Here is a 6,420-nt window from a genome sequence, read left to right on the forward strand (position 1 = left end):
AAAATAAGGTAATATACCTTTAATGTAATTCTAATGCATCTTTAATATATGAACAAGATAACACTACAAAAACTTGTGATTGTATAAATGCAATACCTAGTTCTAATCCAGAGAATGCAATTATAAAGGCTAATGGTAATAATCCTAGGATAAAGAAAATGATACCAGAACTCATAATGTTATATGTAAATCCACTTAAGATATTTAAAAGCATGTGACCTGATAATCGTTCAACAACTTCATCCTTAGATTATATTATTTACTTAAATTTTTAAAGATATATACTTCAATTACGAGATGTACTATAAAAGTATCCAACATATACCCCAGTATTCTAGTCTACTAGTTTGAACAGATATTTCCCTTTAAAAGGTTTAGTTCTATTATCTTTTAAATATAAAGATAAACTAGCTTGACGATAACCTAATTTTCTAGCAGCAGCGGTAATAGAAGAGTATATTATAACCTCTTTAGTGTCAACGTTAGTAACCTCCACTTTCTTAGAGGTTTTTTGAACCTTTTCGTTAATTATATTTGTACTTGTACTTGTGTGATCTGAATTTAATTTAAATGTATATCTACCTAAAACAGGTTTATCTTGTTTCAAGTAAATATAATGCTCAATATATCTTTTGTCTATATCTAAAGCTCGAGCTGCAGCCTTAATGGCATGATAAGTAGAAATACTATTTGTTTCCAAATCAGTTACCTCAACTTCTATTCCACTAGGTTGACCTTTAGATAATTTAGTTAAAAATTCCGGAGATTTGAATGTCTTAGAAGCAGCTATACGCATATTTTCTATTGTAGCTTCAGAATGTGTTCAACCTGATCCTCGTGAAGGACTTCCAGGTGTTTTTAATAGATTGTATTCAGGAGAGTATATTTCAAAAAAGTGTTTTTCTCTAGACATAAGACTATCTTTTTCACAAAATTCTAGAATAGTCAGACTAAAATTAGTATAACCGTACTTTAATAAAGCAACATTAATAGCCATACTTTTTTCGTTTAGCATTCTATTTACATTGTAATATTCCAAAAGTCTACGCTTTAAATCTATAGAACTTCCTACATACTTCTTATTATTCAATTTATTAGTTCACATATAAATTCCAGATTTACCTTTAATATATTTAAGGATATCTAGTTTGTCTTTGTCTGCATCAGAGAATACCATCAAATCAAAAGAAGAGTTATCACTTTTTGAAGAAAACGCTCTCACCCCAAAAGGTATTAAACCTTTAGTAGAAAAGGCATACTTTTTAGGTGGATACAATAATCTACGCGATCTTACGCTATATAAGTTAAACCCAAATCTCTTAGTGGAATTTTTAACAAAATATAATATAATTCGTTCACAACTTTATCCTTTCTTTAAAGGTATATATAAACTTTGTCCCCTTATTTAAAGGTGTTTATATACTTTATCCTTTCTTTAAATTATTACAGTATGATTTACATCTTACGAAATTGCCGATTATATCTTTATTTTCCTTTTCAATTCCCTCTTTATTCTCAACTATAATGTCGATAGAGGAAATAAAAACAAAAAGGAGAAATATTATAAAATGAGGATAGGCTATTGTGATAACTTTAATCTTAGGTTACTTAATTTCGCCCAAGAACCGGCTTTCCCGGCGACTAGAGTACACCTTACCATTGGTTTTACCTAATGGAAGAACCGTCTACTCGTTGCTCTTTTACAGATAGTTCATTATCTATTTTAGATCCGCGATCACCCATTTCTATTACTAGAATCTCTAATGATGTTACTATACCCTCAATCATTCATGAGGCCAGGTAAGAAGTTTCCGTCTTACCTTTAGTTATTAGAGCTTTAGGGCTTCCCCGGAGTTTGGCTCTTTTACACAGTAAGAATGAGGCACCTAGTCTCATCTTTTTATGTTGGCTGCTAATCTTAATCCTAGAGAAACATTTCTAGCTAAGTACGAGATGAATTCAATTAATACCAGTAAAGGTAATAATCCTAAAGGACAACCAGCTGGAACAAATAAAGAAAAGAATTTTAACCCGTGCTCTTTGAATCCTAACACTGTTGCACCTAATACTACTGTAAAACTAAGTGAGAATGTTAAGATAAAATGAGATGTTGAAGCAAAACTATATGGAACCATTCCAATTAAATTGTTAATTAAGATAAATATAAATAATACATACATAAAAGGAAAATAAGCTTGACCGTTTTTACTATTAATTTGGTTCACCACAATGCTGTGTATAGTTGCGTATAGTGTTTCTTGACTTAAAGATCATTTGTTGGGTGTAATTTTGGCGTGGTTTGTAGCCAATACACTAAAATAGAAAGCTATAAACGCAGCTATAGTCATGTACATCCCTATGTTAGTTATGGATAGGTTCATGTTTGCTAATAATGGTGTGTCTATGCTAAATAGGTTCCTAATTTCAAACTGGTCTAGTGGGCTAAGTATGGTATTGTATTTCATTTATATTTTAAATGCTTTACATAAAGTATAAATTTATTACATAAAGTATAAATTTATTACATTTATACCTTTTACTGGCTTAATAATGAAGTAAAGTAATTTATTACATTTTATAAGTATAGGTAGCTCTTCTTAACTTACAGGTTTTTAAAAAACTATGTACTTTTAAAGTATAAACTTTTCACAATATACTAAATACGTTGTGTATATATCCACAGATTACCATAGCTATACATTCTAGAACGCACGTCGTTGTGGATACATAAGCATCCCACCATTGTGACACAATCTATCACCCGTATGCATAGAAACTATCCCTGTAGCATGTAGTGATAGAACATTCGTTTTAGGAAATAATTCCACCTTATGAGGCCCAAATCCAGTAAACACCTTAAGACCTTTACTATGCTGTGACATTCAATGAGCAGTATTAGGAGGGCATAGATTACAAGTTAATATGGTTTCATAAAAATCACTATGTTGTCTTCAATAATCTAACCAATCTGGGTTTAGAAATGCACCCGGTTTAGGGAAAAGTGCATAAGCCCTATGCTCCCCCATTGAATAATGTCTCAGTCATAAACACTAGGTATAAATGGCCCAAATAGCCCATTAGATAATAGGCATCCACTATAACAAGGTAGTAATCACCAACCACATTATCCCATACTGGTACCAAAGTTAATCCTTATAATCTATAATATAAGTATAAAGGTGATATAATTAGTAAGTAATACATTACACATCAAATATACTACAATATATTTTTATAGAAAATGATTTAAAATCTTATTCCAGGTTATTATGATTCGAACATAACAATTCCTCAACCCAAATGAGGCGCCTAACCAACCTGTCTCTAACCTGTTTATACTATACAATGTACTCTATAAGGTAACTAAGAGATGTTTTAATAAAAAAGAATAAAATTGTACTCAACCTTTAATGTGCATCATAATGTATTGCTATATCGTATCAGCTCAGCTGTATTTGTTACAAAATAATAAATATGGAAAACGTAGAACAAGTTATAAATTATTGTATAATGTTGTCATAAAGAGAAATAACTTGAAAAATACATTCTATGAAATAGATATAAAAATATATTTTTTACCAACAATATCTAAAAATAATAACACAATTATACTATGAAAACCAAAAAAGATTTTTTTTGATATATTGTATACTTTAAGAAGATTGTCTGTACAACATGCTACTGTTTTACTAAACTAATTTGTTATGTTTGCTATACTATTTATTTCCCTGCGGTAAATCCCTTTAAGGTTTCCCCTAAGTTTTTTTTTTACAAAAATAAATCTATAAAAAAGTAAGGGAAATCCCCGCAGGGGATTAGAATTAGTAGCCTAACGTTTTTGAATATATCTTTATAAAGACAACATAAGATATATTCCTTGGATACAAGTAAGCCGGGTCCTGTACGTAATATTTAACTAAAATAAAGATTAATTAAGGCTTTTTATTTCATAGTTATAATAAAAAACTGAAAGTTTTTATTATTTTAATTTCTGTGTATTACCCAAGCTTTTACCTCACTTTTAAAAAGCTATATTTAAATCACTGGACTTCCCTACTATTCTCCTAAAAATATTAAGTATAATAAAATTAAGATGAATTACATTTGTATCACAAGTTTAAAAACAATATAAAAGTTTTTTATGCTTTTGTTTAGAACTAGTACATTCTAAGTTTATAGATATACATCCGTGGGGATCCGACCAACATCCATCCTCCTCCCCCCGCAGTACTGCGGCAGGGAGCTTACGGTAATTTTTTTTCTTTTGCTTAACTGTTTTTTTCGTTTCTTTTTTTTCAATAAAAAAAAATAAACAAACAGAAAAAAAACAAACTGAAGCAATAAACCATTGGAGCAAAAGAAAAAAAAGAATTAAGGAAAATGAGTTTAGAATGCGGACAAATTCCATTATATACCTGGAACGATACGTATCCAATTTCATAGCTGGAACCTGTACATAAATTCTGGTGATGTATTGTAAAAAGGCATAAATATAATAGTAGATAATCCACGTTCATCTCCTTTCCTTTAATCCTAACAACATAATTTAATTAACAAAGTATTATGTAAGGTGATTTTTTTAATAGTATACGAAGTGGTATAGGGTTATAGGTTAATACCTTAGTTCTAAGTCCTTACTTTTTTTAGAAATTAAGACATCTTCATAGACAATAATACTGCTAGAAGAATAATTATGAAAACTTACTTTAAACCTGGTCTGTTAAATAATCGGACTTTTGAAATGTAATTTATTTACTATGTTTTTTAATCTGGTTTTTGCCATGAGCCAGAGGAGAAAGTCGAATTCTCATTATTAATGCATGAAATTAATGTTCTACCATTGAACTACTCGGGCTTTTTTTTTATATGGTTTTTTTTTACCTAAATTGCGTTCTATTTTTGCACGTTTATTATAACCCTCCTCTTGTGTATTATAAAGAGCTCTTTTTTTAAAAAGTTGCCCTCTAGAGGGTTCACCTTGTTCAATTTTACTTACATGGCCTTACTGCATAGAGACAATAAAACTAGGTGTGTATGAGCTTATTTTTAGACGGAATGCTTTAAATTCTGCGATTAGATCTTTTCTACTTTTATAATTAGTACTAGTTCTGCACTTTTTTATCATAACATTACTATCTACATTAGAAAAAGGGAGCTCACTAAACAATTTAGCTACTTCTTCAGCTGAATCACAAAGAACAGGTGATAAATAACTAGTAAAATATGGTTTAATTATGCTTGTAAAGATTTTCTCCACATAAGGTATTCCTACTTTTTCCACGTAAGGTGTTACTACTTTAATTAGAGTTATACTATAAAAATCTATTGTTAATGAAAAAAACCAATTCGTAATAAAAAGATTACTAACTATATTCAAAATAGACAACGAATCTAATAATACTTTTAGTAACATAGATTATCCAAATACTTGTCAAAATATCTATAAACCCTTTTTTACTAAAAATTTTAAGTAAAACCTGATGCACTGTTGAAAAAAAGAACACCAGAATTCTAGAAATTAGGTGATTAAATTCGAATAATATAAAAGGCAAGTTATCTACTAAGTATGGCAGACTAAAATTTATAAAATGTAAAATTAAAGGTGTAATTAAAAACAATTATAGTTAAACCTGTTAGTTTTTAATGGTAATTCTGTGTTTTTGAGAATAAAGGAATAAGAGAATAAACCAGAAATGAATAAACCCTCCAAATATTCCTATATCTTTCGCTAAAAATAAAAGAGATAAGTTATCATAAGCTATAAAAGCTGAAATAAGTAAGATAATAATCGTTACTCTAGAGTACAAGATAGATTTGTCTCGTCTTTATGAAAAAGCATTAGATAAAAGTAATAATATTAATGAATTTAGTAACCTATCAGAATAGAGAGATTCGAACTCCCCCTCTTACATCCTCCCTCTTTTTTTTGCTACTCCCCTTACTTTATATGTAAAAAGTTAGGACCCCCCCAAAAAAAGGGGGGTCCGAACAGGATAGTAATTTCATAGTTATTACGTATTTTTTTTTTAATATAGCCCCCCCTCTCTCTCTTATTTTTTTTTTGTAATTTATAAAGTAAAGAATGCAAAAAATATGAGAGAGTGGACAAACAGCATGATATATTAAAACTAAGAAAAAAAAAATAGAGAGGAAAGAGCCATTTTCATTCTTCTGAGAAAAGTTGTATAGGTGAAGTATTAGCCTAACTATTTAACTTTAGGATCCTCAATAATATATGGATACAAATAAGAATAATCATACAACATCAACAAAATGTCAGTAAAGTATTCCAGCTTCTAATCCTATATGATGATTATTTGTTAAATGATATGGTAGTACACGTCATAGACCAACAGCTAAAAATGCGGTACCTATCATTACATGTAATCATGAACAATCTATGTTAAAGGCTTTTTATCC

At 29.4% G+C, this 6,420-nt stretch overlaps 1 non-coding gene across 1 annotated transcript; it reads right to left on the reverse strand.

Moving 5' to 3' along the window:
- Positions 1 to 4,784: 4,784 nt before the first annotated feature.
- On the reverse strand, positions 4,785 to 4,855 carry J4E87_011088. The gene has a single exon. It is a non-coding gene; the product is annotated as a tRNA-Met (tRNA).
- Between the last annotated feature and the right edge of the window lie 1,565 nt (positions 4,856 to 6,420).

The sequence above is a fragment of the Alternaria ethzedia genome, assembly GCF_023757985.1.
Source record: "Alternaria ethzedia strain BMP 0044 chromosome Unknown scaffold_126, whole genome shotgun sequence".
Lineage (NCBI taxonomy): Eukaryota > Fungi > Ascomycota > Dothideomycetes > Pleosporales > Pleosporaceae > Alternaria > Alternaria ethzedia.